Source organism: Mustela putorius, unplaced genomic scaffold, assembly GCF_011764305.1.
Source record: "Mustela putorius furo isolate JIRA1106 unplaced genomic scaffold, ASM1176430v1.1 tig00000929_pilon_pilon_pilon, whole genome shotgun sequence".
In the NCBI taxonomy this organism is placed as follows: Eukaryota; Metazoa; Chordata; class Mammalia; order Carnivora; family Mustelidae; genus Mustela; species Mustela putorius.
The window spans coordinates 6,434,658-6,445,405 of NW_025421520.1; the positions used below are offsets into that span (position 1 = coordinate 6,434,658).

The 10,748-nt window shown below is 53.4% G+C and overlaps 1 non-coding gene across 1 annotated transcript; it reads left to right on the forward strand.

Moving 5' to 3' along the window:
- The first annotated feature begins 10,187 nt into the window (after positions 1-10,187).
- TRNAC-GCA lies at positions 10,188-10,259 on the forward strand. The gene has a single exon. It is a non-coding gene; the product is annotated as a tRNA-Cys (tRNA).
- Positions 10,260-10,748: the final 489 nt, after the last annotated feature.

The window sequence follows — 10,748 nt, forward strand, 5'->3', positions numbered from 1 at the left end:
AAGCCAGAGCAGACAGGGAGTTAAACTCATCTCTCAGCCACAAGCCAGAGCCTGCAGTGGGCAGCACCCCACCTTTCTGGCGATCGGGCCCCTTTCCCAGGGTTTTCTTAGGGAGCCCTTCATTGAACTAGAAAGTCAGACTTTCAAAGTCCTGTCTTGTCAGTCGCCATTGGCCCCACGGAGTTGTGCACCAGAAAGAGTAATTGTCATGAAGCAAGTGCTTCTTTTGAAGACTTTACATCACATGCATTTTATAGGTGAAGAGCTTGAGGTTCCAAGAGGTTAAGTAGACCCAAAGTTGCACAGCAACCAAAAGGTACAGTCAGGATTCGAACTCCAGCCTTTCCACCCCCAAAACCCATGAGCCTGACCGCCACGTTCTTTCCCTGGGATCTGAACAGTCGTTGGGAAAGGACAGCCAGCCCTTCTTTCAGATTGTTTCATTCTATCCTCAGGACAAAAACTTTGAGGAAACGGTAGATCTACTGAGCCGGACAGGCTCTGAGTCATATATTTGCCAACATTGCAACCAGAGCAAGAGACTAAAAAAGAATTTTAGAGGCAAAAAAGGCCTCGGGGTCAAGTCTGTGGCCTTGCAGCTGGAGAAATTACCGTCTGTGCTGCCTCCTTCCTCGGCTGTGTTTTGGGTGGAGGGGGCCAGAGGGGCAGCGGAGGGAGCACGGGCTGCGGCCAGGGCCCCGGGGAATGCTCCCAGTGCTGAGGAGACACCAGTAAGGGCAAAGCGGAGTCCTGGGCTCCAAGGCCAAACAGGGAGGGAAGAGGCAGCCATCTACCCCCTTGACAGCGCTGAAGACTGTGGCCTAGTCCTCTCCACCAAGCCTGTGGAGGTCTGGAAAGCTCGGACCATCACAGGCACCTTGAGGCAGCTGTTTTCCAGCAAGAACCCCACCTCCATCTCTGCTCTGTCCCTCCTGTCTGTCAGGGTAGCTTTAGACACCAGCCAGGTGTCTGTGGGAGACCTTTCCTGAGGCACAGTCATGGAGGCTCCTCGGATTAAGGGATCAGGGACGGAGGCCTCCAGGCCCTACTGTTGCCAGGGCAACGGTGAGTCAGGCCAAGGCCTCTCCTCCAGCTCTGGAAAGCCGTGTGGCTACTGAAGCCTCTTGCTGCTTCCCAGGCATGGTGGGAACGTCTAGGTTTCAATTGTTTTAAAAAATCCATTCTGCCTTTACCACTTCTAGCTGGGTTCCTTGACGTGAGTACTGTTAGTTCAAATATAATAGAATCTGATGCTTTTAATTTTACTTCCTGCAAGAGGACACTCCAGGCAAAAAGGATTTTCTTTTTTTTAAGAAAGGGAGAGAAGAAAGGAAGGAAAAGGAAAAGGAAAGAAAGAGAAACATTAAATCTAGCACTAACGGTGGCCTTACACGAGAACTTCCGGTCAGCGATGAGCCCCAGCCTGGAGTTCATTAGGGACAGTAACAATAACCACGATTCACGGGGTCTTGCCATGTTCCAGGCACTATGCCAAGTCAATGCTTTCATTTCATCTCATCCTGTGACGACCTGTGAAATCGGTATTCGGTCCCACTTTTCCAGATGACGTTCAGAGAGGTTCAGCCACGAGCCCAAGATCACATGGCCAGAATTGAAACCTCAGTGTGTAGGACCAAAGTGGGTGATGTTATTAGGGGCTGTTATATACTGTCCCCCATTTTCATCCACGTGGATCCTCAATGAAAATGGCAAAGAGTACTATTTCTCTCTGATTCGCAGCTCTGTCCCGTGGACACTTGGGAAGTTCGGCAGGCAGCCACCCTGGGCAGGCCCAGCTCACCTGTGGGCTGGTCGGGGTCATGCAGAGAGGTTGCTCGGGGCTCCCATGGGGGCGCCGCCCAGCTAGTCCCTGTTTTTTTTATTTCTTACAGATTTGTTTATTAACTTGAGAGAAGGAGAGCCAGGGGAGGGGCAGAGGGAAAGGGGGAGAGAGAGAGATCCTCAGAGACTGATGCGGGGCCTGATCCTGTGACCCTGAGATGTGACCTGAGCCAAAATCAGGAGTTTGCTGCATAACCGACTGAGCCACCCTGATGCCCCGGCCCCTGTTTTTAAACACGAGCCTCCCTCCTGCTTCAGGCATTTGGGAAGAGAGCTATGTGTTAGGGTCAGGGCTCCCCTTCTGTTTGTTTCAGAAGTGGGGACCTAACAAGCCATTTGCTTAACAGAGAAGGAGCTGGGTGACGATTATTACAAAGAAAACGCACCTGCTAATAAAATCACACTCTCGCCTTCCAGCCCTACACCACCTCTTGGTTCTCACCGTCCCTTCGAACGAAACTCCCTTTCTCTTTGTAAAATAATACCCAGGTTCTCAAAATAACTCGAGTATAAGACAGGAGCACCACTACTGACTATCAGCTAGAGTCATGGAAAGTTGAATTTTAATGGCAAAATATACCAATGAAAATGTTTATGCTCGTTAGTAATTTTTATTTAAATAATGAATATCAGGATAGCCATTTCCTTTGAGATTCAGTATCGTCTAAGTGTACAACATATTTAATCAGGAGTGCCTGGGTGGCTCAGTAGGTTAAGTGTCTGCCTTCGGCTCAGGTCATGACCCCAGGATCCTGGGATCAAGTCCTACATCAGGCTCCTTGCTTAGTGGGGAGCCTGCTCCCTCTGCCTGCCGCTCCCCCTACCTGTGCCTGTTTTCTCTCTCTGACAAATGAATAAATAAAAATCCTTTTTTGAAATGTGATTAAAAAAAGAACTATATTCAATCAGTTCTTTGTTTACAGGGTACACAAATACCAAGGCTGTGCCCTCAAAAAATTGAAATTGATTGGATTTAAGGTAAATTCAGCAGAAAATTAAGCAGATTATGAAACATGACTTTTATCATTCTCCCACTGAAGATATGACCCAAGAGCCACATGGTTCCACAGTCAGATTTTCTGCAGGCAAATTACTTATACAAATTCTAAAATCTAGGAGGAAATGATTTTGTGTGTATTATCCTGCTTAGATTAATGGTCATCCCTAAAAGTCACATTAATTTTGTCCAAAAGTAAAAGCAGTACATTGGTTTATATAGTTACCGCTTTGAACAATTTAATAACATATATCCAACCAAAATAACGATTATCCCTTCCCATTTAATGCGGTGGATTCCTTCAGTTCTCTTGACTTCATTGATGATTTACTAGCCGAAGGTTTGTAATACATTTTGAAATAGGTTTGGGGAAAAAAATGGAACTTCAAACATTTCAGAACATGCCAAAAAACCAAGTCAATATCCAGACCAAATTACACCAATCTCCAGTATATTTAATTTAAACAGTAGACATACTGAGAAGAAAGACACATTTTTCTTGCCCGAATCTGTGCCAGCTCCTTCAAGTCTTGGAATGAGCAGAAACTGCGTACAAACGTGCTGGGGTGTTCATTTACCAAAAAGACGAACTCACATTAGTATGTAATAATCGCATAATAGAATTTCAGAATTTAATTTAAAAACCCTTCTCTCCCAAAAGAAAATAGCATTGTTATTTGCTTTCTGAGAGGAATTTCTGAGTCCCAAACAATAAAAGTTTATCTTTTTATTGAATGAGCCCTTTATTTCTTCAAGAGAAGGTATCAATTCTCCTCCGAAAATGTAACAGAAGAAATAATTTTATTTACCACCAGTATGAGGACGTTTAACCACCTCCACACCTGTGAAATGAAGCCGATTCCTTGGAAGAAATGAAATCGGTAGGAACGAAATCTACAATATTTTAGAATCTCAGCTTAAGGACACGACATTTTCATTAAATTTACAGTGATCAGCCAAAGGCTCCGCGCTTCATCTGGCCGTGTTTTCAGGCTTTTGTTTTTAGCCCTAGAATCCCGTTTAAACACCCCCGTCTTCGCAACGTGAACAAGTGAAGTGACGGGGTCGGTGCCACGTTGGAGCACCGCCACCTCGGGGGAGGGACTACGCTCACCTGCTCCGCCCTCTCCGACCCCCGGGGCTGCCCTGGGGGGTCTCTGACCACCCCCGTCCCTTACTCCAGCTTCTCCCAGTTCAGTCCACACAATCCCGTGTGTTGCTTGCACCCAGCGCCACATCGCAGGCTTACTTCGTTCCCTGATAGGACTGGGGGGGTCTTACGTTTCTTTCTCCTTTGGGGGGGTATGTGCATTTCTACTCTGGGCAACCTCTCCATCACTGGGCAGATGTTCTCATCAGACAGTGGCGAGTCGCCGTGAAATCCAGCGAGGTGACACTCTCCAAGAATCCCTGGAAGGCGGGGGAAATAGCACAGATGGCCAGAAAAGCCCTGTCAGAAGCTGCAAGGATCCCCAACGTTATTTTTACAGCAGTCGCCTACACGGGGAAGGCGAGAGGAGATTCAGGTCCAAGCGGCGCCTGCGGGACCCTTGGCCACACAGCATGCCTGAGGGCAGCCCGGAGGGTCACCCGGCTCCTGCGGGCTCCCCTGGGCTCCCCCGAGCGCCCCAGGCTGACCCAAGCGAGGGGCTCCGTGCACGTTAAGCGATGGGGTGAAGGAGCCGCGGGTGAGTGCGCGGGACGGAACCCAGGTAACGGCCCGTCTCTGCCCGTGGGGATGCGGACCATTTTCATCATTCAAGCCAAGCCAAAGCCTTTCCGAGATACGTGCTTCATCATTCCCTCCGACATTTCAGCCCCAGTATTAGGTAGAGCCCCCGGGTCACTGCCAGATCCTCCTACGGCAGTCGCGGGCTGCCCAGGGCGACGACAGGACGCCTCCGGGCTGCCCCGCCTCGGGAGGAGGGTGACGCAAGGGCCCGCGGGCAGCAGAGCCGGGCCGCGGGCAGAAGGAGCCGATGGCATCTCCCCGGCCGCCCGGGAGCCCTCCCTCCCCTCCGCGGCCTCCCCGAGCTGCGAGCCGTCGCCCTCGTCCGTCTGTTCGCACCGGCCCGCGGCGCCGCCGAGGCCGTCCCGCTCCCGGCCGTCGCACGCTCAGCCCCCGCACGGCCCGGGCGGCCCCGGCCGCGACCTCCCGCCGCGCCGCCCCCACCCCCACCCCGACCCCGGGCCCCGCCGCGCCGCGCGCTCCCAGTCCCCGCGCCCAGGCCGCCGCGCCGGCCCTTCCCGCCCGAGCCCTCCACGCCCCGCCCGCGGGGCCCCGAGCGCGCCCCCGGGTAACGCGGACCCGCGCGGCCAGCCGCGCTGCGAGATCACGGGGGCGGGGGGCAGGAGAGCCACAGTTTTTAATTTTAGAACGCTAGTTCTATAGGTCTATTTTAAATACACGTATATATGCGTTTTGCACATTTAATCTTTAATGGCTTGAATATTTTAAATTCCTCGGTGCGAGCGGCCTCCCGCCCCGCCGCAGGAGGCGGCCCCGGGCCCTCGGCCTCGCTGCCCGCGCCCCCGCCACGTGGGGCGGCCGCGGCCGTGCTGCCCCCTGCCGGCCGGAGCCCGGAGCCCGGAGGCCGCCGCGCGCACCTGGCCGCCCGCGGCCGCTCTAGGAACGCGGGCCTCTCGGTGGTGGCGCGGGCGGCGGCCTCGCGCCCACCAGGGGACCGTCCCGAGAAGCCGCGGGTCTCTCCCTCCGGGGCGCCCCGGGGCCGCCGCCTGCGCCGCCTGGGGCCACCGTTTCCGGCGTCCGCGGCTCCTCGCGCGCCCCGCCGGCCCGGCCGCTTCCCCCGAGCTTCGCGGGGCCCGTTCTTTGTGCAGATCCGGGCGCGAACACAAAGGCGAGGCCTCGGGGTTGGCCGCGCGCCGGTGGGGGTGGGGGGCGCAGCGACCGCCCCGGACTCCCGCAGCCGCCGGAGGGGAGAGCGGGAAGGGGGTCGCGGGGCGCCGCTGCCCGCGGGCTCGGCTGGCCGGAGCAGGAGGCGGACGTCTCGGTCCCCCGCGGAGGTGGCCGGGACGAGCGCCCTGACGACGGGCTGGGCTTGCTTGCGCCTGCACCCAAGTGCTGGTCTCGCTGTCGCCGAGAGGTGGCATTGCCCTGTCAAAGGGTATGGACTGCCCCCCACCGCTGGCTTCTGATGCACACCGCCAGGCCTTTCCCCAGAGCGCCCGCCAGCTGCTGCTTGTCTGCGGCCGCAGGTCGCGTCCCCGCGGGCTGGGAGCCGGGCAGGGCGGCGTCTGCGGGGGAGGGCAGCGGGGTGCACAGTCGCCGGGCGTTTGAGGAACAGCGTGTGGGGTTCCGTGTGGCTCGGCGAGGCTTTGGAGCCGGGACTGGGTCCTTGTGGGGCCCGACCCTCGGCTCTCCGTGGATCTGAATGCTTGGAGACACGGAGCACGTGGACGGATCCTGTGAAAATGCGGATTTGACCGTGATCTTCTTTAGCTTGTCACCCTCAGCGGGGCTCCCCATTGCTCTGAGGGCAAAATCCAGAATCCCAACGGGGCCCACCAGGCCCTACCTAGGTCTGCAGCCCTGTCGTGGGCTGTGGATCAGTTTCCCAGAGTTACCATAACAAAGGACCACAGACTGGGTGGCTTTCCGCCACAGAAGTTGAGGGGAAATCTGTCCCTCGCTTCTAGCTCCTGGCTGTTGCCAGCAATCCTGGTGTCCCTTGCCTTATGAAGGCTGAAGCACAGCGCCTGCGTCTGTGGTCACATGGCATCTTCCTTGCATGTATGTGTCCCTATCTGGGTGTCTCTCCTTTTATAAAGACAACAGCCGGATTAGATTAAGGACCCACCCTAATCCAGTATGACCCCATCTTAATTTAACTAATTATATCTTCAATGACCCCATTTCCAAATAATGCCACATTCTGAGGTTCCTGGAAGCACATGAATTCAACCCCCAAGGGGCTGCCTCCTTGACTCCGGCATCCTGCTCTTCTCTCTGCTCTTCAGCTCAGGCTGCATGGCCCTCCTGGACCACTCGTCTCCACCCAACTTCCCTTTCTCCTGCAAGGTGTGATGGAGATGACATCGCCTCAGAGAAGCCCTCCGGAGCCCCACAGTCTAGGGTCACCCCGCCCCATGTCCGGGGTCATGGCAATTATCACAGTCCCTGCTAAAGGAGGACCTGAGTGACAGTGTGTCTCCTGAGGGACAGGCGTGCCTCCTCCACTAGAAAGTTCACCTCCATGTGGACGGGCGCCAGGTCGACCGAATGAACAATAACAAACCTAAGTTCATGGCCAAAGGGATTTACAGACCGACACGTCAAGCCCTGGGTTGAGTCCACTGCAGAGAGCTCATGAGGAGGGTCTCCGAAGCGGTGACCCGGGGACACAGGCGAGACAATCTCCATGCAGCCTGGGCTCCGTGCTTCCCTCCATGGCACAGGAGATAAAACCCACTGGCTGACCCTGCCCCACCTCGCTGCCCTCCACATGGACCCCTGTCCTGCTCCGTCCCTTTTCTGTGGCCACACTGGTGCAGGTCACACTCCTCAGTCCTGCCAGGCTTGTGTCTGTCGGAGCCCCTGCAGAGCGGTGCCCCCAGCCGGGAAGGCTCTGCATCCGCATCTGACCCACTGGCTCATCATCCAGACTTGCGCTCGAATTGTCACTTCCCTGAGTACCCCATTGCGCCCCCGTCACCCACCATCCCATCGCCCTGCTCCGTGTTCCTATGGTGCTTTCCTTCTCTGCAATGATCTGCTTCCTTTGTGTTCCTGTCTTGTCGCCCCACACCCCTCAGAACACAAGTTCCTCGAGGGCAGTGTTCACTGCTGGGCCCTTGCTCAGTGCTAGGCCGGAACCGGGGACAGAGTGGGTTTTGTCACATGACTGAAAATTATTTAAAACCCTCTGGTTTCTGTTTCTTCATCTACAAAATGGGCGTCCTCTTAGCTACTTCCCCAGAGATAATGATTGTACTGCCTCCAAGGGTCCTTGGGGGGATTAAATGGGAAGAGGAACGACTAGGGCCTCCAACGTGCTGAACACTCAACATATCCGAGCCACCATCAATGTCTTAGGTTGACACACGTCCTCACCTGGAGGGGACCAAGATGGCGGCTGGGGGTGGTAGGACTTCCCCCCGGGGATTCCACCCTCCTGCTCCTCCCGGGACCCGCCCCCACGGCCAGCAGATCGAGGTGATATCGTGGAAGCAGCCACACACCTGGACCTGGGAGGTCTTGAAACTGAGTCTCTTGGAGACTTTCGGAGCCTGTGTCCTCATCGTCAGGGTGGAAGAAACTATTCCTACAAAAGCTTAAATGAGTTATATGTAAATTATAATGTATATTTCCCAAATTAGTATTCCATTGATTCTTTTGATCTTAAAGCAATTACTTATTATGTCAATAGGAAATGGTATTTCTTGCAATTAGTAGAAGGGAATAGTGTTTTGTTTTGAGAGAGAGAGCACGGGTGAGTGGAGGCGGGGCAGGGTTGGGGCCCTGAGGGAGAGAGAGAACCCTAAGTCAACTCCTCGCCCAGCACAGAGCCCAACATGGGGCTCCATCCCAGGACCCTGAGATCATGACCTGAGCCAAAACCAGGAGTTGGACACTTAACCCATTGAGCGACTGGGCGCCCCTAGAAGGGAATATTCCTAAATTTGTAATATTTATTGGTTTTTCTGATTCTGAAAATAATAGATTTTATTGTAGAAATTTTTTTTCTTATTTGATAAACATAAAATATTATAATGTTTTAATTTGGATTTCTTAGGTGCCTCAGTGCAGTAGGTAGCGTATCAGTCTCCTAATTTGGATTTCATTGGTTTTACTAAGATTGATTCTGATTTACTGAGATTGAACACATCCTCCATGGCCTTTGTCATCATATGTGGGCTCTTCAGTAATGAAAGGTATTAGTCCGTAATATTTTGCCTATCATAAATGATGAGGGTATTTTCCAAGTTGCTATTAACCTTTTGATTTTGTCTACCTAACTAGACTTGTAATGCTTATTAGCCAAATCTATTGCTATTTTCTGTTGGGATTTCTTCTACTGGAATGCTTTCTTTGCTGTTCCTAAATCAGTTAGAGACTCATTTTTACTTTTATTTATACATCATGCTTTAATTCACTTGGACTTCATTTGGGTACACAAAGAGAAGCTTAGGTGCTACTTTATTTTTTTTTTTAAAGACTTTATTTATTTATTTGACCAGAGAGAGAACACAAGCAGGGGGAAAGAGAGAAGCAGGCTCCCCACTGAGCAGGCAGCCAGATGCAGGGCCCAAGATCCTGGGATGGTGACCTGAGCTGAAGGCAGACGCTTAACAACTGAGCCACCCAGGCACCCCTAGTGGCTACTTTAATAATTTTTCCCAAAGGACCAACTGAATTCTCCCAACGTCATTTACATAAACGGCCTTTCCTTTCCGTGTGCATTTCGGACCACGGTGGCTCTCAGTCTACAGCCCGGGGGTGAGGCGTGTAGATGATCGAGACAGCTTGGATTTGCAACCCCACTTGCTAATTATTGCACGTCGGATTACTTATGTAAGATCCGGGGACCTCAGTTTCCTCATCTGTAAAATGGAGGTAATAATCACAGCCCCTGTGGTCCGGGATTGTTGCGAACATAATGATGGCGAGATCAACCTTTGTGATTATTTTATTAGGCTGTGACTCTGCCATGGCCATTCCCAGGTCTGGGACTCAGGTGTGCCGTGTGGCCTTCGGCTGGTTGCAGTCGCCTGCTCTAGCAGACGGCCTCTTATTTGCCAAGACAAGCCCTCCAGTTTTGCTCGTGTTCTTTTCAGTTCTGGCAACTTGGCTCACCTATTCTGTTTTATTTACTGGGCCTGGTCTCCCATTCACAGCGCGGGCCTGGAGTTAGTTTGGGAGTTAGTCTAGTTACCTGATTTAGGAATGGGCCCATGCTGTCTCGGCGGCTTGGAGAGGGGAACAGAGCGGGGCAAAGGGCCCTGAGTGACACCAGGGAACGGGGGCGGAGAGACACAGAAGGAGGACAAAGGGGAGAAAGGGCTGCCGGGGACAGACTCGAGAAGATGTTCGACAGGAAAAAACCAGGTGGCCCCTGCTCTCAGCCCCCGTGCTGCGCATGGAGAGGGTCTCTGGAGGCCTGAGTTTGGATAAGGAGAAGGTCCCCGACTTTCTGCTGCCTCCGGCTGTGGGTGCCGGACCCATTCATCCACCCAACCTGGGGAAGAGAGCGAGCTGGCGTTCAGAGCAGAAGGGCCAGTTGAGGAAGAAACTGGAGGCCGGGGAGGCCACAGAAGTCACGGATGCTGGCAGGACCGGTTGCAGCTGGGTGGGGTAGAAGAGGGTGCATGAGACAGAGCATGTGTACCTGGGGGTATAGCTCAGGGGTAGAGCATTTGACTGCAGATCAAGAGGTCCCCGGTTCAAATCCGGGTGCCCCCTGGGCGCACTGTTTTATCCCCCTCTCTGGCAGCTCAGGCAGCTCAGGAGTCACAGGTGAGGTCAGCCTTGCCAGCTCAGGCGTAGTGCGCCAGCGACTTACCGGAGTTTATAGTTGCCAGGAGGCGCTTTAAATCAAGTTTAAAGAAATAAAAAAAAAGGGGTGAGTGAAGAGTGTCAAAAGGTACAAATTCTCAGTTAATTACAGTTAAGTCCTGAGAGGTAAGGTACAGCGTGCTGGCGACCTCTAACAATACTGGGTTGTATGTTTGGAAGTTGCTAAGAAAGTAGAGTTTTTATAAAGATTTTATTTATTTAGAGAGAAAGCAGGGGATGAGGGAGAGGGAGAGAGGGAATCCCCAGCGGACTCGGCCCTGGAGCTTCACCACCCAAGACACGGCCCAGTGCGCCACCAGCTCAGCACCCCCGCGGCCTCTACCAGAGCCTCTTAAAAGTTCTGGTCACCAGGGGACAAACGTCTAACTCTATGAG